This window comes from Aethalodelphis obliquidens, unplaced genomic scaffold (genome assembly GCF_003676395.1).
Source record: "Aethalodelphis obliquidens isolate GAN/ISIS:26980383/991018 unplaced genomic scaffold, ASM367639v1 scaffold117, whole genome shotgun sequence".
Lineage (NCBI taxonomy): Eukaryota > Metazoa > Chordata > Mammalia > Artiodactyla > Delphinidae > Aethalodelphis > Aethalodelphis obliquidens.
Window position 1 is genome coordinate 236,289 of NW_020838061.1, and position 25,528 is coordinate 261,816.

Here is a 25,528-nt window from a genome sequence, read left to right on the forward strand (position 1 = left end):
ATAATGCTGCTATGAACATTGAGGTGCATGTATCTTTTCTAATTAGTATTTTCATTTTATTCAGGTATATACCCAGGAGTAGAATTGCTGGGTCATATGGTAGTTCTTCTTTTAGTTTCTGAGAAACCTCCAAACTGTTTTTCACAGTGGCTGCACCAATTTACATTCCCACCAACTGTGTAAAAGCGTTCCCTGTTCTCAACATCCTTGCCAACATTTGTTATTTGTCATCGTTTTGATGATAGCCATTCTAACAGGTGTGAGGTGATATCTCACTGTGGTTTTGCATTTTTCTGATGATTAGTGATGAGCATCTTCTCATGTGCCTTTTGTCCATTTGTATGTCCTCTTTGGGAAAATGACTATTCAGTTCTTCTGCCCATTTTTAATGGATTTGTTTGGGTTTTTTTGCTGTTGAACTGAGATATTTATATATTTTGGATATTAACCCTTTATCAGTCATAACATTTGCAAATATTTTCTCCAACTCAGTAGGTTGTCTTTCATTTTGTCGATGGCTTCCTTTGCTGTGCAAAAGTTTTTATATTTTATTATGCTGCATTTATTTATTTTTACTTTTATTTCTTTTGTCTTAGGAGATAGGTCCAAAAAATATTGCTATGATTTATGTCAAAGAGTATTCTACCTATGTTTGCTTCGAGGACTTTTATGGTTTCTGGCCTTACAGTTAAGTCTTTAATCTATTTTATTTTGTTTATGTATATGGTATGAGAAATTGTTCTAATCTCATTTTTTTCCATGTAGCTGTTCAATTTTCCAGCACCACTTATTGAAGATAATGTCTTTTTCCATTGTATATTCCTGCCTTCTTTGTTGTAGATTAATTAACCATAAGTGGGTGGGTTTATTACTGGGCTTCCTATTTTATTTCATTAACCTATGTGTATATTTTCATGGCAGTACAATTCTGTTTTGACTACTGTAGCATTCTAGTATAGTTTGAAATCAGGGAGCATGATACCTCCAGCTCTTTCTTTTTTCTCAGGATTTCTTTGGCAATTTGGGGTCTTTTATGGTTCCATAAAAAATTTCAGATTATTTGTCTAGTTCTGTGAAAAATGTCATGGGTATTTGATGGGGATTGCATTAAATCAGTAGATTGCTTTGAATACTATGGACATTTTAATAATATTAATTCTTCCAATCCAAGAACATAGGATACCTTTCCATTTCTTTATATCATCTTCACATTCATTCCTCAATGTTTTATAGTTTTCAGAGCATAGGTCTTTCACCTCCTTGGTTAAGTTTATCCCTAGGAATTTTATTCCTTTTTAATGTGAATTTAAATGGGATTGTCATCCTTTCTCTTTCTGATTGGTCATTAATATTGAATAGAAAAGCAACACATTTCTATATATCTTGTATCCTGCAACAGTACTGAAATCATTTTTTAGTTCTAATAACTTTGTAGTGCTTTTTGGGGAGACTTTGGGGTTTCCTACATGTCATCATGTCATCTGCAAATAATGACAGTTTTATTTCTTTCCTTCCAAACTACATGCCTGTTATTGCTTTTCCTTGTTTGATTCCTGTGCCTAGGACTTCTAATACTATGTGAAATAGAAGTGGTGAGAGTGGGCATCCTTTTCTTTCCCTGATTTAGAGGAAATGCTTTTAGATTTCACCATTGAGTGTGACGTTGTGGTAGGTTTGTCATAAATGGCCTTTATTATGTTGAGGTATGTTCCCACTATGTCCACTTCCAGGAGAGTTTTTATCATAAATCGTTGCTGAATTTTCTCAAAAGCTTTTTCTACATCTATTGAGATAATCACATGATTTTTATTCTTCAATTGGTTGCCTTATTGATTTTCTGTCTGGATAATCAATCCATTGATGTCAGTGGGGTGTTAAAGTCTCCTACTATTATTGTATTATTGCCCAGATCTCCCTTTATATCTGTTAGTATTTTCTATATGTAGGTGCTTCTATATTGGGTGCATATATGTTAATGAGTGTAATATCCTCTTCTTTTACTGATCCCTTTATCATTATATAATACCTGTCTTTCTTTATGGCATTCATTTTTTTTAAACATCATTATTGGAGTATAATTGCTTTACAATGGTGTGTTAGTTTCTACTTTATAACAAAGTGAATCAGCTATACATACACATATATATCCATATCTCTTCTCTCTTGTGTCTCCCTCCCACCCTCCCTATCCCACCCCTCTAGATGGTCACAAAGCACCAAGTTAATCTCCATGTGCTATGCGGCTGCTTTCCACTAGCTATCTATTTTACATTTGGTAGCATATATTAGTCCATGCCAATCTCTCACTTCGTTCAAGCTTAACCTTCCCCTCCCCATCTCCTCAAGTCCCTTCTCTAAATCTGCATCATTATTCCTGTCCTGCCCCTGGGATCCTCACAACCATTTTTTGAAATATTCCGTATATGTAAGTTAGCATATGGTATTTGTTTTTCTCTTTCTGACTTACTTCACTATGTATGACAGACTCTAGGTCCATCCACCTCACTACAAATAACTCAAATTCGTTTCTTAGTATGGCTGAGTAATATTCAATTGTATATATGTGCCACATCTCCTATATCCATTCATCTGTCCATGGACACTTAGGTTGTTCCATATCCTGGCTATTGTAAATAGAGCTGAAATGAACATTGTGGTACATGTCTCTTTTTGAATTATGGGTTTCTCAGGGTATATGCCTAGTAGTGGGAATACTGGATTGTATGGTAGTTCTATTTTTTCATTTTTTAAGGAACCTCCATACTGTTCTTCATAGTGGCTATATCAATTTCCATTCCTACCAACAGTGTAAGAGGGTTCCCTTTTCTCCACACCCTCTCCAGGATTTACTGTTTGGAGATTTTTTTTTATGATGGCCATTCGAACTGGTGTGAAGTGATACCTCATTGTAGTTTTGATTTGCATTTCTCTAATGATTAGTGATGTTTAGCATTCTTTCATGTGTTTGTCAGCAATCTGTATATCTTCTTTGGAGAAATGTCTAATTAGGTCTTCTGCCCATTTTTGGATTGGGTTGTTAGTTTTGTGCATATTGAGCTGCATGAGCTGCTTGTAAATTTTGGAAATTAGCCCTTTGCCAGTTGTTTCATTTGCAAATATTTTCTCCCATTCTGGGTGTTGTCGTTTCGTCTTGTTTATGGTTTCCTTTGCTGTGCAAAAGTTTTTAAGTTTCATTAGGTCCCGTTTGTTTATTTTTGTTTTTATTTCCATTTCTCTAGGAGGTGGGTCAAAAAGGATCTTGCTGTGATTTGTGTCATAGAGTGTTCTGCCTGTTTTCCTCTAAGAGTTTTATAGTCTCTGGCCTTACATTTAGGTATTTAATCCATTTTGAGCTTATTTTTGTGTATGGTGTTAGGGAGTGTTCTATTTTCATTCTTTTACATGCAGCTGTCCAGTTTTCCCAGCACCACTTATTGAAGAGGCTTTCTTTTCTCCATCATATATTCTTGCCTTCTTTATCAAAAATAAGGTGACCATATGTGTGTGGGTTTTTCTCTGGGTTTCTATCCTGTTCCATTGACTTATATTTCTGTTTTAGTGCCATTACCATACTGTCTTGATTACTGTAGCTTTGTAATATAGTCTGAAGTCAGGGAGCCTGATTCCTCCAGTTTCATATTTCTTTCTCAAGATTGCTTTGGCTATTCGGGGTCTTTTGTGTTTCCATACAAATTGTGAAATTTTTTGTTCTAGTTCTGTGAAAAATGCCAGTAGTAGTTTGATAGACATTGCAGGGAATCTGTAGATTGCTTTGGGTAGTAGAGTCATTTTCACAATGTTGATTCTTCCAATCCAAGAACATGGTACATCTTTCCATCTGTTTGTATCATCTTTAATTTCTTTCATCAGTGTCTTATAATTTTCTGCATACAGGTCTTTTGTCTCCTTAGGTAGTTTTATTCCTAGGTATTTTATTCTTTTTGTGGCAACCATATATGGGAGTGTTTCCTTAATTTCTCTTTCAGATTTTTCATCATTGGTGTATAGGAATGCAAGAGATTTCTGTGCATTAATTTTGTTTCCTGCTACTTTACCAAATTCATTGATTATCTCTAGTAGTTTTCTGGTAACATCTTTAGGATTCTCTATGTATTGTATCATGTCATCTGCAAACAATGACAGCTTTACTTCTTTTCTGATTTGGATTCCTTTTATTTCTTTTTCTTCTCTGATTGCTGTGGTTTAAACTTCCAAAACTATGCTGAATAATAATGGTGAGAGTGGGCAACCTTGTCCTTTTCATGATCTTAGTGGAAATGTTTTGTTTTTCACCATTAAAAACGATGTTGGCTGTGGGTTTGTCATATATGGCCTTTATTTTGTTAAGGCAAGTTCTGTCTCTCCCTACTTTCTGGAGGTTTTTTTTTTTTATCATAAATGGGTGTTGAATTTTGTCAAAAAGTTTTTCTGCATCTATTGTGATGATCATATGGTTTTTATCCTTCAATTTGTTAATACGGTGTATCACATTGATTTATTTGCATATATTGCAGAATCCTTGCATTCCTGGGATAAGCTCCACTTGATCATGGTGTATGATCCTATTAATGTGCTGTTGGATTCTGTTTGCTAGTATTTTGTTGAGGATTTTTGCATCTCTGTTCATCATTGATATTGGCCTGTAGTTTTCTTTCTTTGTGACATCTTTGTCTGGTTTGGGTATCATGGTGATGGTGGCCTTGTAGAATGAGTTTGGGAGTATTCCTCTCTCTGCTATCTTTTGGAAGCGTTTGAAAAGGATAGGTGTTAGCTCTTCTCTAAATGTTTGATAGAATTCACCTGTGAAGCCAGCTGGTCCTGGGATTTTGTTTGTTGGAAGATTTTTAATCACTGCCTCAATTTCAGTGCTTGTGACTGGTCTGTTTATATTTTCTATTTCTTCCTTGTTCAGTCTAGGAAGGTTGTGCTTTTCTAAGAATTTGTCCATTTCTTCCAGCCTGTCCATTTTATTGGCATATTGTTGCTTGTAGAAATCTGTCATGATCCTTGTTGACCATTGAGGGGAGCCAGGTCTTTGTGTTGAGATGGAGACATCTGGGAGACCTCTTGCCAATTAATATTCCCTGGGGTTGGGACTTCTTTGGGAATCCAATGTCCTGGACTCAGCTCTCCCACCTCAGAGGCTCAGGTCTCACCCCTGTCCAGAGCACCATGACCCCGCAAGCTGTATCGTGTGGAAACAAAGGGAAAAATAAAGAAAACAAACAGACACACAGAAGGACACACACACACACACACACACACACACACACACACACACACACATACACAAAGGAGAGAAAACAAAAAAGAAGAAAGCAACCAAATAAACGAACACAAAAGTGAAAACAAACACTGAAAATAAATAACAAAAGCATAAAACCCAAAACAAATTAAAAGCAGAAAGCAAACTCTAGGTAGGTCTCTGGACCTTCTGTGTGCACTGTGGGGCCAGCTCAGACTCTGACCTGGCCTTACTCCTCCATGTACTTGCCCCCAAAGTCCACAGGCTCAATTGTGGGAACACTCATTATCTATTCAGATATTCCACAGATGCAGGGTTTACCAGGCTGATTACAGGGATTTAATCTGCTGTTCCTGCAACTGCACAGAGAGAGTTCCCTTTCCCTTCTTTGATCTCACTACCCCTGGAGTTCAAATTTGGTTTTGGCCCTGTCTCTGCACTGGGTCACCCTCAGGCGTCTGTTCCCCACCCAGGCAAGGGGCGGCAAAAGCAGTGGCTAATTAGGGCTCACTTGCTCACTCAGGCCAGGGAGAAGAAGGGATACGACAGTCACAATTAGGATATTCAGGGACTGACTTCAGCAGCAGAGACCAGCAGGAAGTTGCAACAGTCTGAGGTGTGCCATTTGCTCTCCCTGGGAATTTGGCCCCAGCTCACAGGACCCTTGGCAGTGGTGGGTTGCACAGACTCCCATGAAGGTTTGGTCGGTGACCTGCGCTTGCTCACAGGAACCCTGGTGGCAGCAGCGGCTGTGGTAGGTAGCCATCGTGCCCACCTCTGGGGTCCTAGATAGCAGCTGTGGCTTGCACCCAGTCCTAGAGGTCATGTAGGTGGTGCCCTGCTCTCTGTGAGCACACAGAGAAAGAAGCTCCTATGGCGGGCACACCCGTCTCCTCATGAACCCACAACAATGGTCTTGACTCTCTGGAAGGGCCAGGTTTCTTCCTGGACTCCCTCAGCTGTGGCGCACTAGCCCCCTCAGGCTGTCTTCATGCAGCCAACTGAAGTTCTCTTCCTGGGGTCTGACCTCTGCCTAAGCCTCAGCACCCAGTCCCCACCAACCCTGGCAGGCAAGCAAGCGTCTCAGGCTGGGGAGTGCTGGTTGGCACTGATCCTCTGTGTGGGATTCTCTCCACTTTGCCCTCTGCACTCTTTTCGCTGCACTCTCCCCTGAGGCTCTGAAGCTCTCCCATGTCCCTGCCATCCAGGGGGCTACCTAATGTGTGGAAACTTTTCCTCCTTCACACCTCCCTCCCAGAGGTGCATGTCCTCTCCTAATTCCTTTGTCATTTTTTTTCTCCTGTTTTCTGTTGCCTTACCCAATTATTGGAGATTTTCTTGCCTTTTTGGAAGTCTGAGGTCTTCTGCCAGTGTTCAGTAGGTGTTCTGTACGAGTTGTTCCACATATAGATGTATTTTTGATGTATATGTGGGGAAGAAGGTAAGCTCCACATCTTACTCCTCTGCAATCTTCCCAAAACTCCCATCCTTTCACTTTCAATCTTTGTTTGTCTTTCACCCTAAAGTGAGTCTGTCATAGGCAGCATAATGTAGGTTCTTGGGGGGGTTTTTTATACAATCTCTAACTCTGTGTCTTTTGATCAGCACATTTATCCCATTGACATTTAAAGTAATTATTGATAGGTATGTAATTACAGACATTTTAATCCTTGTTTTCCAGTTGTTTTTGTAGTTCTTCTTTGTTCATTTCTTCTTCTTTTTGTTTTTCATTCTGTGGTTTGATGATTTTCTTTTGTAGTATGCTTGAATTCTTTTCTTTTTATTCTCTGTGATTCTACTGTATGTTTTTGATTTGTGGTTATCATGTAGTACAAGTATGTTGGCCCATAACTATACATATCTGCTTTAAACTGATAGTCATTCAAGTTCAAACTCATTCTAAAAGATCTACATTTTTATACTCCCCTCCCCCACATTTTGTGATTTTGATATCCTATTTTACATCTTCATACTTACCCTTTTACTATTAATTGTGGTTATAATTGCTTTTACAATTGTTTGTTTTTTAATCTATGTACTGGTTTATTTAAGTGATCTTCAATCCTTTTATATATTAGCTTTTGTATTGTTATTTTCCCTTTCCTATAGATTCTCACTTCTTTTCTATTTAGAGAAGACCCATCGATATTTATTTTATTGTAGGTTCAGTAGTTCCGAGTTGTTTTAGTTTTTTCTTGTCTGAGAAATTCTTTATCTCTCCTTCTATTCTAAATGATAATCTTGCTGGGTAGTGTATCCTACATTGCAGGCTTTTCTGTTTGAAGACTTTGCATATATCATGACACTCTGGCCTGCAAATTTCTTCAGAGAAATCAGCTGATAGCCTCACGAGGGTTCCTTTCTAACTGACTCTTTGTTTTTCTCTTGCTGCCTTTACAATCCTCTCTTTAAATTTCACCTTTTTAATTACAATATGTCTTGGTGTGAAATGGTTTGAGTTTGTCTTGTTTGGGACCCTCTGTGTTTCCTATAACTGGATACCTATTTCTTTCTTTAGGTTTGGAAACTTTTCAGCCATAATTTCTTCAAATACATTTTTGATCTCCCCTCTCTCTCTTCTCCTTCTAGAACCCCTATTATGCATAGGTTGCCATACTTTATATTAACCCATAGGTCTCATATGTTGCTTTTACTTTTTTTTTTCACTTGTCTTTCTGTCTGCTGTTCTGATTGGATGATTTCTATTATTCTATCTTCCAGATCACTTATTTGTTTTTCTGTATTACTTAATGTGCAATAACATCACTTCTAGATTGGTTTTTATCTCAACAATTGACTTGTCTATTTTTGATTGGTTCATCTTTAAAGTTTCTAGTTCCTCGTTACAGTGATCTGCATTTCTATTGATAACTTTTCTTAATTCCTTTAGCATTGTAATTACCCTCTTTTTGAACTTGCAGTATAGTAGATTGGTGAGGTCTGTTTCCTTTTTTGTTCTTTTAGGGGATTTCTCTTATTGTTTAAATTGGGAGTAGTTCCTCTGCATTTTCATTTTACCTAACTTCCTCTCTATATATAAATTTAGGAGAAACAGTTAACTACTGCGGCCTTGAAGGGGTGTTTTAATTTGGGAACATCCCTTTGTAGACTGTGTGTCCAATATTTTTGGTGCAAAGGCTGGTTTTGGTATGGATGCCAGCCACATCTTTCCTCAGAATGTGCTGACTGTTATCCCCTTGATAGGGCATGTGGTTGGTGTTTTGGGTCCAGAGACTGTGCTGGATGTGAGGCAGGTCTTCCTCTTTGCTTCATGGCTATCTCTGTACCTATAACCTGTGTGGCATGGTGTCTGCTCTGCAATTGTTAGGGTAAAGGCCCTAAGGGTTGGAGTCCATTAGGCTCCATTGCCCTTGAGTAAATGTCCTACCTTAAAGGAAGTGATTGTTGAAGCATGTGAAGCCAATGAGGTCTCAGCAAACTTATGCACTGCCCATGTATGTGTCCATGGTTCTGCTCAGAAGCAGCCCAAGGTCGAGTCCTTTCTCTGCTGTGTTTGTCCCAGATCTAGTGCAAGACTTTGATGTGGAGTAGGCTGTGGTTTGCAATTTAGGGTTGTGGCTGCGGGAATTGAGTTGGCCTTTGTGCTTCCTGAGATCTGGGCTGCCTCTATGGCAGACTTCTCCCAGGACCTGTCTGCCCCAGATCTAGGGCTAAGCTACGGCATGGAGTGGGTGGAGGCAGGGTGCTTTTGCTGGGCAAGGAAACACTGCATATTCCTGCCCAGGTCCTGTCTGACCAAGATTCAGTGTTAGCACATTCTTGTGGTGCCGACCACTGTGTACACTGACAGGGTTTGCCCATCTAGTTTCACCTCCTTGTGCACAAACTGACAGTGTCTACACAGACTTGCCACCCACACCAGTGCATGCACTGAATGGTGTCCACGGCTCTGCCTAGATCACACCCCAGGCACCTGGGTCTGTCTCTTTGTAGCTAGACTGAATCTTTGCCTTGATCTTGTGCTAGGCTGTGATGTGGAATGAGCAGAGCTGGGATGTTCACTCCCTCAGATTGGGAAATATAGTGAGGTGGCAGCAGCCAGTGCAAGGCTCTCTCTTCTCTGATTTTTAGCAAGCCAACATGTTCACACTCTTCATGAATAGAGTCTAGGTTTCTCCAGCCCTTCTATCTGTCTCAGTAGATTTCCCAGGAGGCAAGGGGGCTTGTCTCCTCTGTGCTGGACCTCAGGACTAGGTTTCCCAGATTGTGAGTTGACCTACTCACAACCCAGGGTGAGGGTCCACCTGTATGGATCTTCTTCTTCTTACAGATCCCTCCCAGGGGCACATGTCCTGACATGATGCCTTTATTTACTTGTCCTACCCAGTTACATGGAGATCTTTTTTGCAGCTTTGGTATTATAGGAGTTCTCCTGCCACTTTCCAGTTAGTTTTCCATGAGAATTTTTCCACGTGTAGATGTATTTTTGAGGTATTTGTAGGGGAAGGTGAGCTCCAAATCCTCCTATTCTGCTGTCTTGACCCCCTCTCAATAGTTATTTTAATAGTCATCTTTATTATGTGAATATACTGCAATACACTTAAGCCATCTTGTTTAACATTCAGTTTTGTTCTTTATATTTGCCTTTGATTCATTTGACAAATATTTAATAAGTGTTTGCCATATGTCAGGCACTATGTATGTCACTAGGAATATAGCAGGGGTATGTGTGTGTGTTTGTGTGTGTGTGTGTGTGTGTGTGTGTGTAGTCTTCATAACGCTTCAGTTCAAGCTATTATAAATAATGCTACCACAAAAAAACTCGAATAATAAATCTATATCTGTCTTTTCTCAATATGTCTTTTGCATAGACTCTTAAGAGTGGAATTACTAAGTTAGAGGATATGAACATTACAAGGCTGTTGATATAAATTGCCAAATATCTCATTAGAAAGGTTGTATCATTTTATGAGCTTGTAAAAGTTATTCAGGCAGGCATCATGTCTGTCTTCCTTATACAACTATATTCTCATCACGTAAGACAATGCCTGGAACATTTTAGATGGTTTATACATGTTTTTAAAAAGTAAATGAGTAAACAAAACCTCATCAACAATCTATTAGATAGTGGCTATCTCACCTCTCTTCGCCATAATGTAGTTTAATGACTAAAAGTATACTTTCAAGCCAGGCTACCTGGTTGTGCATTTTTCCTTTGTTTCTTAGTAGCTTTGTGAGCTTGGGCAAATTACTTGACCTCTGTAAGTCTCAATTTTCTCATCTGTAAAGTGGAGCTAATGCAATTGTTGACCTCTTACGGTTGTTGTAAAGGTTAATACACTGATCCTTAAATATTGCCTGCCATATAATAAGCACTCAATAAATGTTAACTCTAGCTATTTTTATAGTTTTTAAAATTCTATATTAAAAGACTAAATTTACCAGTATAGTATCTCATTGTTATATGCTGAAGTCACTTGATCATGATTATATATACACATTCTGAGTCTTAGAGTTTCTCTTATTAATTTGTATATATTCTGTGTTAAAAAAAAGAAAATGAAACAAGCAAACAAACCTTAGAATCTTGAGACATATAGATCTTTTTGAATTCTGATTCTATCACTAACTTTGTGAATTTGAGGGAGGTAATTAACTTCTCTGTGCCTCCATTATGTTGTCTATATCATGAAGATAGCAAAAACGTCTACTTTAAAAGCTTTTGCTAATGATTAAATGACCTATACTTACAAAGCACTTTTTAAACTTCCAGATATATAGTACAGTAATGGCTCAATCAGTGTTAGTTATTTCCACATCTCACCAAGACTGTGACCGTCCTCTTGTTTCAAAATCACTTTCCATCCCTATTCCTTTTCCCATACTACTTCTAGACTAGTCTTACAAAGGACAGCTTTGCTCACGATATTTATCTCTCTCTGCTCAAAAACCTAGACTGTCTCCCCATTACTTACTAAATTAAGTCCAAACTTAGCCTAGCATTTTAAATCTTTCCACTTTCTGATTTCAAATTACCTTTACCGCCTTCTCTACATCAATGCCTCTTCCCCAAATTGGACTCCTTGCTGTTCTCTGAATCATCACTTTCACTTCTCCACACATTTACTGTTATGGACTGAGCATTTGTGTGCTCCTAAAATTCATAGGTTGAAGACCCAACCCCCAGCGCAATGGTATTAGGAGGTGGGGCTTTGGGGAAGTAATTAAGTTTAATGAGGTAATGAGGGTAGAACCCCCATGATGGTTTCAATGCCCTTATGAGAAGAGGGAGAGACACCAGAGCTTCCTATCTGTCTGCCATCTGCAAGCCATGAAAAAGCTCTAACCAGGAACCAAAACTGACTGGCACCTTAATCTTGGGCTTCCTAAACTTCAGAACTATAGAAATAAATGTCTGTTATTCAAGCCACCCAAGCCTATGGTATTTTGTTATGGCAAAACAACCTAAGACACTTACTTATGCTAATCTCTTTGCTTGAAATGCCTTTTATTCCATGTATATCTAGCAAAATTCATGCAAGTCTGATTCAAATGCCATCTGTTCCAAGTAAGGTTTCTTGTCCCCTTGATGAAAAGATGTGCTTAGTGCCTCCTCTGAAGACAAATTGCAGTACTTTGTATACTTGTGTTATCCTCCATGGGACAATAAGCTGCTTAAGGCAGGGACATTGTCCCCTTTATCTTCCAGTGCTAAATACCCAATCGGTGCTCAACATCAACTTGTTAAATTGAAAACCTAGTAATTATAACTGGAATGCAAAAAAGAAGACTAATTCCTGGGCTTGTTTCTCAGAATTCCAATACTAAGTTGCTTTGGTGAAAAGTAGGGGACTGTTGAATACGTTCTAGGAAGAAGATGAAAAGATTACTGAAAATATTTTTAGAAATGTATTTATTTGATAAAAAAAGTTTTATGGAGAACCTACTGGGTATATGTAAGGTGATTCTGTTGTAAGCATAGTCTTTGGTCCTAAAAGCTTAAAGCTTCTCAGACTAATATGTTTCAATTCATTTGCCAGGCAAGAGAGAAAGGGAGGCAGAGCAAGTGTGCAGGCAAGAATGGGTTAAAAAAAAAACTTGCCAAAAGTTTTATAAAGATGCAATAGAGTTAGAGGGAGTAAAACAAAAACAAAACAGAAACTTGATTGAGATGTCCAAATACAAGAAAACCACAGAATTTCTCCCTTCTTCCTACCCTGGCAGCCTAGCCTGAATCACTCATTCATCTTTTATTCATTCATTTGTTCTATTCAACAAACGTTTACTGAGTGACTATTATGTGGAGAACTGTGCTTGGCCTGTAGGGGAGAAAAGGGAGCTCACAGTCTGGGAGCAGAGGTAGCTACATAAATAATAATTATACTAGCCAGACAGCATAAAGAGTGTGTATTCTGGGAGATCAAGAGAAGCAGGGGCCATTGGGCTGGAGTTAACTCACAGAGTGAAGCAAATCATAAAGTTTCTTCCTGCTGCTATTCAGGCAGCTCCAGAATCCGTGAGGAGCATCTCTGACATTTGTGGAAATTATGGCACATTTGTGATCCTTTGACCGCATATTTTCTTGTCAGTTTTTCTCCAAACTGGTGCAAAAAGGGTTCGGGGTGGCATTTGGGGATTTTACTTCTCTTTGTTTTTGTTTTCATTCTTAAATTTGAATTCATTATATGTGCTGTCCATTCTTTCTCTGAATATGGTTTCCCCAATTTTAAAATGGTAGTTGGTAGGAAAAATACAGTACCATACACTACACAGCTTTTGCTTTATTGCCAGTGTTTCTGACACAGTCATGGATGCCTTTTTATTATAAAAGCCTAGCTGACCAGTTTTTCTGTACATCTGAGAGTTTGATTCATTATAATCAGCTGCCAAATAAGTTCTTATACAAATAATTCCTATCTAAAGAAGGTGTTTCATTTCTAGGGGTTTTATATCTTATGAGCCAGTCAACAGCACTTGTGGCACAGCTTCTAGGTGACAATGTATCAAGTGCTTTGAGGAATTTTTGAAACAGCACATGCAGCCCATGTGCACAAACAACAAAACACTCACAGCTATAATCAGCCATAAATGGCAAAAGATTCAGGATAAAGGGAGAAAGCAAGCCAGATCAAGCTAATGGAACTAGTAGGCTGACCACAGACCACCATTTGGTGGGCACCAGTGTCTCATCACAAAGGCAACTAAACATTCAAGTTACATCTGTCTGCTCCGTCTCAAATCATTGGGACAGATGGTCTCCATTCCTTAAGCCCTTTGCTTCTAGAACACAGCATGAAGAAGACAGATCTGGTGTTGGAATTGGATTGATGAAGATTTGAATCCTGGATCTGTCACGTACTAACTCTGTGGCTGTGAGTAATTAATTGATTTCCCTTCTCCCATTGTGCAGAATGGAGATGGCAATCACACCTGCTTCACTGAATTATTTTGAAAATTCAATGAAATTATAAATACAAAGTGCATGGAAGATAGTTTATGTACCCAACAAATACAAGCTCTTTTCCTTCTGACCTTTTCATGAGATGCAAAGAACACAGCATTTAGGAGTCAGAAGATATCAACTAGTTATGTGACTCTGGTCAAGTCATACAAACTTTCCAGGCCTCAGTTTTCTTACCTTACTTACAAACTTGTTGGAAGTGCTCCAGAGCAAAATGGATGAGAATATAAAATTATTTTGCAAAACCATTATGCAATGGAAATGTAAGGTGTTCTCATTAGTATGCTCAGCAGCACTTCTATTATCATGAGGAAGATAATCTAGTTATTGCCACTCTCCTAAATTTATTTTCAACCTTCCTTCCTCCTAAATTTATTTTCAACCTTCCTTCATCCTAAATTTATTTTCTAATAGAATGAGTCAAACCTGCTGCTGTTGCTAATTAAAATGCTCTTATAGGTGAATGAAAATATCACTCGCCGTGTGCGTGTGTGTGTGTGTGTGTGTGTGTGTGTGTGTGTGTGTGTGTGTGTATGTGAATGGGTGATTGAGGGGTTGGGCGTTTCATATATCAATCTACTCTTTTAAGCACCTCATTTCTTGGAAGTTTGAATTTCAGGCCATTTTTTTTCCTCTGAGGCTCAGAGTAAACTAATTAGATTTGTTTTGTCCAGTATGTGTGTTTCTTTTTCTTATAAATGTATTTTTATTGCAGAAGAAATTATGCAAACTAAAGAAAAGAATAAAGTAACCCATTGCCCTAGCACATCCACTGTGAACTTTTTGGCATTTTGATACTTTTGCCAAGTGTTTCTCTCCATTGTGAAGGTAGAAATAAAATCAAAAGGAGAGAACAATACACAGCTCAATAAAAAACAGATTTCCCTAAAATTAACAGCCATTCAGGAATCTTTTTTGCCTTGTCATTCTGTCCTATGCTCACAGGCAAGGACTCTCTTACACTCTGGATATTCCTTACAAAAGCCCTTGTCAAAGTGTGGTTTTAGAACCACCTGCATCAAAGTCATCTAAGAGCATGTTAAAAATGCGGTACCACAGGACCCACCCAAGACCGATTGAATTAGAACATCTCGCAGTGGTGCTGCCAAACTACATTTTTAACAGGCTCCCTAGATGATTCTATAACAATAATGAATGTCTCAAATAAATTTAATAGAAAAACTTTATAAAATATGCAAACATGGTAAAAAATTCAAACAGTTCAAAAGAGTATACAATGAAAAATAAACCTTCATATATCCCTGGTTGTACACTGCTCTCCTACCCAGACACAACCACTGTTACCCATTTGTTGAATACCCTCCTAGAAGTATTTTTTTAGCATATATAAGCATTACGACTATATAAATATGTATATGAATATGTATATGTGTATATATACATGTATATATATGCTTGATAATCTGCATGTCAATAAACTAGACAATTGTGATACACACTCCAGTTACACAATCATTATAGATACTGCCTAGTATAGTGTTTGGCATGGAATAGCTGCCCCAAATACTTTTTAAATTGAGATATAATTATAATATCATATATTTCACTCATTTAAAGTATAAAATTCAGTGGAATTTAGTATATTCACAATGTTGTGCAACTATCACCACTATTTAACTTGAGAACATTTTTATCATCCCCAAAAAGAAACCCCATACCCATTAGCAGTCACTCCCCATTCTTCTTTTCCCCCAGCCCCTGGCAACCACCAATCTACTTTCTGTCTCTTTGGAATTGATTATTCTTGACATTTCATATAAATGAAAACATACAGTAAGTGACTTCTTGTGTCTGGCTATGTGCACTTAGCATATTTTCAAGGTTCATCCTCATTGTACCATGTACTAGCACTTTATACTCACTTCCCTCAGCACCATTTGTTTAAAGACTATTCTTTTCTCCATTGAATTATTTTGGCATCCTGGTTGAAAACCAATTAACCACGAATACATCATATTATTTCTGGACTCTAAATTCTATTCCATTAATCTATAAATCTATTCTTATGCCAGTACCACAATGTATTTATTACTGTAACTTTGTAGCAAGTTTTGAAACCGGGAAATATGAGTCCTCCAATTTTATTCTTATTTTTCAAGATTGTTTTGGCTATTCTGGGTACCTTACATTTCCATATACATGATTTTTTTTCCATTTACTTAGGTCTTCTTTAATTTACTTCAACAATATTTGCAGTTTTTTTCCTTTTGTATTGAAGTATAGTTGATTTACAATGTTTCAGGTGCACAGCAAAGTAATTCAGGTACACACATATATTATATTATATATATATATATATTTTTCAGATTCTTTTCCATTATAGGTTATTACAAAATATTCAATATACTTCTCTGGGCTGTACAGTAGGTCCTTGTTTATCTATTTTATATATAGTAGTGTGTATATGTTCATCTCAAATTCCTGACTTATCCCTCCCCCCTTTCTTTTTTGGTAACCATAAGTTTGTTTTCTATGTCTGTAAGTCTATTTCTGTTTTGTAAATAACTTGATTTGTATATTTTTTTAGATTCCACATATAAGTGATATTGTATGATATGTGTCTTTCTCTGTCTGACTTAGGAGACACTAGGTCCATCCATGTTGCTTCAAATGGCATTATTTCATTCTTCTTTATGGCTGAGTAATATTCCATTCATATGTATGTATGTGTATATATATGTATATATGTGTGTGTATATGTAACATATATATATGTGGTATATATATATATATATATATATATATATATATATATACCACATCTTCTTTTTCCATTCATCAATGGACATTTAGGTTGCTTCCATTCTTGGCTATTATAAATAGTGCTCCTATGAACATTGGGGTGCATGTATCTTTTCGAATTAGAGTTTTCATCTTTTCCAGATATATGCCAAGGAGTGGAATTGCTGGATCATATGGTAGCTCTATTTTTAGTTTCTTAAGGAACCTCCATACTTTTCTCTATAGTGGCTGCACCAATTTACATTCCCACCAACAATGTACAAGAGCTCCTTTTTCTCCACACACCCTCCAGCATTTATTATTTGTAGACTTTATTTTTATCAGAGTATAGTTGCTTTACACTGTTGTGTTAGTTTCTGCTGTACAGCAAAGTGATACAGCCATGCATATACATATATCCCATCTTTCTGGATTTCCTTCCCATTTAGGTCACCACAGAGCACCAAGTAGACTTCCCTGTGCTACACAGTAGGTTCTCATTAGTTATCTATTTTATACATAATAGTGCATATATGTCAATCCCAATCTCCCAATTCATCCTACCCTCACCCTCTTTCCCCCTTGTTATTGATATGTTTGTTCTCTTCATCTGTGTCTCTATTTTTGCTTTGCAAATAAGATCATCTTTACCGTTTCTCTAGATTCCACATGTATGAGTTAATATATGATATTTCTTTTTCTCTTTCTGACTTACTTCACTCTGTATGACAGTCTCTATGTCCATCCACGTCTCTGGAAATGACACAATTTTGTTCCTTTTTATGGCTAAGTAAGATTCCTTTGTATACATGTACCACATCTTCTTTATCCATTCATCTGTTGATGGATATTTAGGTTGCTTTCATGTCCTGGCTATTGTAAATACTGCCACAATGAACATTGGGGTGCATGTATCTTTTTGAATTATGGTTTTCTCTAGGTATATGCCCAGGAATGGGATTGCTGGTCACATGGTAGTTCTATTTTTAGTTTTTTAAGGAACCTCCATACTGTTCTCCATGGTGGCTGTATCAATTTACATTCCCACCAGCAGTGCAAGAGGGTTCCCTTTTCTCCACACCCTCTCCAGCATTTATTTTTTGTAGATTTTTTGATGATGGCCTTTCTGACTGGTATGAGGTGATACTTCATTGTAGTTTTGATTTGCATTTCTCTAATAATTAGTGATGTTGAGCATCTTTTCATGTGTTTGTTAACCACCTGTATGTCTTCTTTGGAGAAATATCTATCTACGTCCTCTGCCCAATTTTTGAATGGGTTGTTTGTTTCTTTGATATTGAGCTATATAAGCTGTTTGTATATTTTGGAAATTAATTCCTTGTCAGTTGCCTCATTTGCAAATGTCTTCTCCCGTTCTGTAGGTAGTCTTCTAGTTTTGTTTATGTTTCCCTTTGCTGTGCAAAAAGGTTTAAGTTTAATTAGGTCCTATTTCTTTATTTTTGCTTTTGTTTCCACTACTCTAGGAGATGAAGCTAAATTAATAATGCTGCCATTTTCAATTTTCTGCATACATGCTTTGAAGTTCTTTTGTCTACTTTATCCTTATATATTTTATTATTTTTAAGTTACAGTAAATGTAATTATTTTCTTAATTTCATTTTTGAATTGTTTATTCCTACTGTATAGAAATATAATTGATTTTTGTATATTGATCTCATATCTTGCAACCTTGATGAACTCATTTGTTAGCTCTAATAGTTTTTTGGTTAATCCTTATGATGTTTTCTATATAGAAGATCATGACATCTGCAAATAGAGGTAGTTTTATTTCTTCCTTTCCAATCATGGATTACTTTTATTTCATTCTTCTTCCTAATTGCCCTAGTTAGAATCTCTAGTACAATGTTGAATAAAAATGAGAGTCCTCATCCTTGTCTTATTTCTGATCTTATGGGGAAAACATCTAGTCTTTACCATGAAATATTAAGTTAGCTGTGGGATTTGTGTACAGGCACTCTATAAGGTTTAGGAAGTTCCTTTACATTCCTAGTATGTTGAGGGTTTTTACCATTAAAGGGTGTTGGATTTTAACAAATGCTTTTTTCTGTGTCTATTGAAATGAACATATGGTTTTTATCCATTAGTATAATAATATGGTATAGTACATTAATTGATTTTCACAGGTTGAACCAACCATGCAATCCAGGGATAAATCCCACTTGGTCATGATATATAATCCTTTTTATATGTTGTTGGATTTGTTTTTTTTTTTTTAGTATTTTGTTAATGATTTCTGTGTCTATATTCATAAGCAAAATTGGTCTGTAGTTTTATTTTATTGTCAGGTTTTGATATCAGACTAATACTGGCCTTAAAAAGTGAGTTGAGTGGCATTCCCTCCTCTTCTATTTTTTGGAAGAATGTGTGAAAATTTGGTATTAATCCTCTTGTTATTGATTTCTAATGACATACCATACTCAGGGTAGATATTTGGTATGATTTCAATCTTCATGAATTTGCTAAGAATTGTTTTATGGCTTAACATGCGGTCTATCCTAGAAAATGTTCCATATGCTCTTGAGAAGAATGTGTATTCTGCCGTTGTCTGATGGATTGGATTGTTCTGTGTATGTCTGTTAGTGTTATTTGATCTATAGTGTTTTTCAAATTTGCTGTTTCCTTATTGATTCTCTGTCTGGATGATATATCCATTGTTGATAGTGGAGTACTGAAGTCCCCAGATACCACTGCATTACTGTTTATTTCTCCTTTTAGCTCTGTTCGCTTTTGCATTATATGTTTAGGTGCCCAATTTGGTGCATAAACATTTACAATTTTTATATCTTCTTGACATATTGTCCCTTCATCATTATATGACCTTCTTTGTCTTTTTTTTACTGATATAAGAATAGCTACCCCTGCCTTATTTGGTTATCATTTGCTTGAAATATCTTTTTCCATCCCCTCACTCTTAGTCTATGTGTGTCTTTAAGGCTAAAATGAGTCTCTTGTGGGCAGAATTGTGTTAGATTTTATTTATCCATTCAACCATTCTTTGTCTTTTAATTGGAGAATTTAATCTATTTACATTTAAAGTAATTATTGATAGGTAAGGAATTACTATTGCCATTTTGTTGATTTCTGGTTGTTTTGTAGATCCCTTGTTCCTTGCTTCTTAACTTGTTGTCTTTTTCTGTGTTTTTGATATCTTTTGGTATCAGTATGCTTTTACTTCTTTATCATGTTCTTTTGTGTAACTGCTTCAGGTTTTTCCTTTGTGGTTTCCATAAGGCTTACAAGAAAAACCTTAAAATGATAACACCCTGTTTTAAACTAATAACAACTTAACGTCAATAGTATTCATGAGTTTTACACTTTTACTTCTCCTCTCCTTCACATTTTAGGTTATTGATGCTACAATTTATATGTTTTATATTGTGTAACCAATAACAGATTATTGTAGACATGGTTATTTTTACTATGTTTTTTTCTTAACTTTTAAACTGGTGTTGAAAGTGAATTACACACCACCATCACCATATTGCAGAATCTAACTTTAACAATATATTTACCATTACCACTGAGTTTTATGTTACCTTCTTATTTTATTTATTTATTTATTTTTCGGTACACAGGCCTCTCACTGTTGTGACCTCTCCCATTGCAGTGCACAGGCTCTGGACACGCAGGCTCAGTGGCCATGGCTCACGGGCCCAGCCGCTCCATGACATGTGGGATCTTCCCGGACCAGGGCACAAACCCGTGTCCCCTGCCTTGGCAGGTGGACTCTCAACCACTGCACTACCAGGGAAGCCCCTTTCTTATGTTTTTATGATGTTGATTATCATTCTTTTATTTCCACTCAAAGAACTCCCTTTAGGAAGATAGGTCTTAAAGGGGGTATGGCAGATCTAGTGGTGATGAACTCCTTTGGCTTTTGTTTGTTCAGAAAAACCTCTATCTCTATTTCTGAAGGACAGCTTTGACAGGCATAGAATACTTGATTGACTTATTTTCCAATATTTTGAATATATCTTTTCATTTTCTCCTGACCTGAAACATTTCTGTGAAAAAAGCCACTGATAGTCTTATGGGGGTTCCTTCGTATGTACTTATCTCTTTTCTCTTGTTGCTTTCAAAATTATTTCTTTATCTTTGGATTTTGACAATTTAATTATAATGTGTTTCAGTGTAAACTTATTCAGGTTCAACCTATTTGGCATCTTTTGGGTTTCATGGATCTGAATGTCTTCCCAGGTTTGGGAAGTTTTTGGCCACTATTGCTTTAAATATACTTTCTGTCCTGTTCTCTTTCTCTTTTCCTTTTGGAATTCCCATAATGAGGATATTGTTTCTTTTGTTTGTCTCTTATAAGTCCCACGGGCTTTCTTCACTCTTTTTCATTCTTTTTTCTTTTTGTTCCTCTAATTTCAAATGTCCTGTTTTCTAGGTCACTGATTCTTTCTTCTGTATGGTCAAGTCCACTTTTGAAGTTATCTATTGATTCTTCACTCCAGTCATTGTATTTTTCAGCTCTGGAATCTCTGTTTAATTTTTTATTGTTTCTATTTCCTTGTTGAACTTCTCATTTTGCTCATTTATGGTTTACCTAATTTCATTTAACTGTCTGCCTGTGTATTCTTGTAGTTTACTAAACTACTTTAAGAGAATTAGTCTGAATTCTTTGTCTGACAGTTTATAGGTCTCCATTTATTTAGGGTCAGTTACTGGAGTTTTATTAATTTCCTTTTGTGTTGTCATGTTTATCTTATTTTTCATGATCCTTGATTTCTTAAAAGGGTATCTGTGATTTTTAGTAAGTGGTCTCCTCTTTCAGACTTTACAGGTTTGCTTTGGCAGAGACAGTTCTTCAGCAGTCAGCTCAATTTGAGTGTCTGGGCATGTCTGCTGGTAATGTCCTTCTGCAGGTGGGACTTGCTATAAAGGACTATTTAGGGGTGAGGTCACTGACCAAGCTCTGATATCTGGGGGAGGGAATGCTGCTGACTGAAAACAGTTGCATAGGACTGCTGGCTTGGTTCTCTGCCCAAGTGAGATGGAAGAATGGGCTCCATGGTTGACTGGGTTCTTTCATAAGGTTTTCTACACTGTCAGAACTGGGTACTACACTCAGAAGTAGGCAGGGCTATGAATTGTCTTTCCTAATATGACAGGGCAGCAGGACAAGCCACAGGGCCTGCCCATCTTGCTGTTTGGAGACCAGAATTAGGCAGGACTCTGCATTGAATTCTACAGCCAGACAGGGACACCAGTTTTGCTCTGCAGATGAGGAAAGCCACAGGTTGTGCTCTCTGTTCAAGTGCCATTGTATGTAGTATTGGTTGGGCTATACAGCTTTGGCTATTTCTCTGGTCAGGCAGGCCAAAGACTGTATTCAGCAATGGGAGAAGCTATGAATTAGTTTCCCTGCCTGGGTGGAGGAGGAGAACCAGCTCTAAGGCTTGCATGGTTTTTTTTTTGTCATCTTGACTGAAGCCAACCTGTGTCCCAAGTAGTCTGGCCAAACAGGGATACTGGTCTTGCTCTGCAGATGATCAGCTCTGCCTGCTGAACTTTGTTCATGTGTCACTGAGCTACACAGCTTCCAGTTGTCCTGACCAGCCTTTTTGATCTGGCAGAGCTGTAAGTTACACTCAGTAGTTGACCAGGATATGACTCAGGTTCCCTGCCTGGGTGGGATAGGAAAGCTAGTTCCAAGCAACCTACCAGATATTCCAGATCAGGCATTTTGGTCAGGAGGGGCCAGGAGCTATACTCAGCAGTGGCAGGGATACGAATTAGCTCCCTGCATGTGTGACATGGGAGGGCCCACTCAAAGCAGGCTCCCAGGTGTTCCAGATCAGACTTCCTGGTCAGGAGGGGACCAGAAACTACACTCAGAAGTACGTGAGGTTGTGACTTAGTTCCCTTTCCTGGGAAGAGCAACTGAACTGACTCCACGTCCAGCAAGACTCTTTGCTTGTGATCTTGAATCAAGCCAACCTGATCCCCACATTCCCTGGCTGAACAGGGTACTGGCTTTCCTCTGTGGATGATCAGTTTTGCCTGTTGTACTCTCTGCTTGAACGTTGTTGGGCTACACAGCTTCCAGATATTCTAGCCAGCCTTTCTGGATCAGGTGGGGCTTGGAGCTACACTCAGAAGTTGGCAAGGTTATGACTCAGTTCCCCTGCCTTGGTGGGGGCCAACCAGATAACAGTGTTGATAATGTTCTTCTTCTGAGGACCCAAATCAAGCAGACCTGAACTTTGCCAAGTTCCCTGGTCAGACTGTGCCACCATTTGACTCTGCAGATGAGCAAAGCTGCTGGTTGGGACTACTACTTGGGTGCTGCAGGAAGGAACTTTGTTTGCTAAGATCTGAATGTTTGTTGTTTCAAGCCCTTCTCGCCTTCTCCATCACAATCAGATTCCTAGTGGTCAAACCCTGCATATTCTGCCATATTCCCCACAGGGCAAGATCAGAGTGGGGGCTCCCTAGAAGTGGCACACGATGCTGGAGGAAATGGATGTCCTCCTGGGCTCTTTTTTCCCACTGGAGGAACTATAGACTCAGATGGGCCTTCTCAGTGCAGCACTACACGCGTCTGGGGGAGAAGCAATGCAGTTTGCATGTAGCCACTCTTCTTATCCTTTTAATTCAGTCTGTCTTTGTCTCTGTAGTGTGTGAGGGTGCTTCAGCCTCACATCCATGTTCTAGAATTTTCTCAATGGTGTCTTGTCAATGAATAGCTGTTAGTTTTTCTTCTTGTGAGGGGAAATGAAGTCAGGAACAACCTATGTTGCCAGGTTGGTGACATCACTCCAGTATTAATTCTTTCTAAATGTTTGTCAGAATTCTCTAGGGAAGCCCCCTGAGCCTGTACTTTTCTTTGTGTGTAGTTGTTTTTATTAATAATTCAATATTTATACTTACTGTAGTTCTGTTCAGATTTTTCTATTTTTTCTTGAGCCAGTTTTAGTAGTGTGTTTTTCAAAGAATTGTTCATTTTATCTATGTTATCTATTTTACCAACATGTTCATGGTATTCCCTTATTATCCTTTTTATTTTGGTAAGATAAGAAATAACATCTTTTTCATTCCTGATATTAGTAACTTGAATTTTTTTTCTTAGTCAGTATAGCAAAGTTTTGTTTATCTTATTGAACTTTTCCAAGTACTAATTTTCTGTTTCTTCGATATTTCCTTATTACTTAAAAAAATTCTCTATTTCAATAAACCTACACACATACGGTCACCTTATCTTTGATAAAGGAGGCAGGAATGTACAGTGGAGAAAGGACAGCCTCTACAATAAGTGGTGCTGGGAAAACTGGACAGGTACATGTAAAAGTATGAGATTAGATCACTCCCTAACACCATACACAAAAATAAGTTCAAAATGGATTAAAGACCTAAATGTAAGGGCAGAAACTATCAAACTCTTAGAGAAAAACATAGGCAGAACACTCTATGACATAAACCACAGCAAGATCCTTTTTGACCCACCTCCTAGAGAAATGGAAATAAAAACAAAAATAAACAAATGGGACCTAATGAAACTTAAAAGCTTTTGCACAGCAAAGGAAACCATAAACAAGACCAAAAGACAACCCTCAGAATGGGAGAAAATATTTGCAAATGAAGCAACTGACAAAGGATTAATCTCCAAAATTTATAAGCAGCCCATGCAGCTCAAAAAACCAAAAACTCCAATCCAAATATGGGCAGAAGACCTAAACAGACATTTCTCCAAAGAAGATACACAGACTACCAGCAAACACATGAAAGAATGCTCAACATCATTAATCATTAGAGAAATGCAAATCAAAACTACAATGAGATATCATCTCACACCAGTCAGAATGGCCATCATCAAAAAATCTAGAAACAATAAATGCTGGAGAGGATGTGGAGAAAAGGGAACACTCTTGCACTGCTGGTGGGAATGTGAATTGGTACAGCCACTATGGAGGTTCCTTAAAAAACTACAAATAGAACAACCATATAACCCAGCAATCCCACTACTGGGCATATACCCTGAGAAAACCATAATTTAAAAAGAGTCATGTACCAAAATGTTCATTGCAGCTCTATTTACAATAGCCCAGAGATGGAAATAACCTAAGTATCCATCATCAGATGAATGGATAAAGAAGATGTAGCACATATATACAATGGAATATTACTCAGCCATAAAAAGAAACGAAATTGAGCTATTTGTAATGAGGTGGATAGACCTAGAGTCTGTCATACAGCGTGAAGTAAGTCAGAAAGAGAAAGACAAATACCATATGCTAACACATATATATATGGAATTTAAGATAAAATTATGTCATGAAGAGCCTAGGGGTAAGACAGAAATAAAGACACAGACTTAGTAGAGAATGGACTTGAAGATATGGGGAAGTGGAAGGGTAAGTTGTGACAAAGCAAGAGAGAGGCATGGACATATATACACTACCAAACATAAGGTACATAGCTAGTGGGAAGCAGCCGCATAGCACAGGGAGATCAGCTTGGTGCTTTGTGACTGCCTGCAGGGGTGGGATAGGGAGGGTGGGAGGGAGGGAGATGCAAGAGGGAGGAGATATGGGAACATATGTATATGTATAGCTGATTCACTTTGTTATAGAGCAGAAACTAGCACACCATTGTAAAGCAATTATACTCCACTAAAGATGTAAAAAAACCCAAACAAACAAATTCCTTGTGATCCTGCATGAAATAAGCTACAGCTATATAGTAACACAGGATTCTAATTTTTGAAATGAATGATAGATGATTCAATGAAGCATTGATAAAGGAAGGAAAAGCATGTTGCTTAAGGAAAAATTTATTTATAGCATGGGATAGATAGATAGGGATGCATGGAAAGAAATGAGGGAGGGATAGAGGGAGGAAGGAAAGATAGATGGGTGGATGGATGGGTAATAGGCAGATAAATTGATGGATGGATAAATGGATAAATGGACAGACAGACTGAGCTACCCTCATCCAAGGGCACAGCCAAGGTCGCTATAACATCAGTAACTATGGTCATCCTGCACTGTGTCTCCATTCACTGAAATAACCCAGATTAGTAAAAGCAGCTGGCCTTTTCTGTTTTTGATTAGGAACTGGAAGAAAGCTATTCAAAAATGTTAGGATAATTCTAA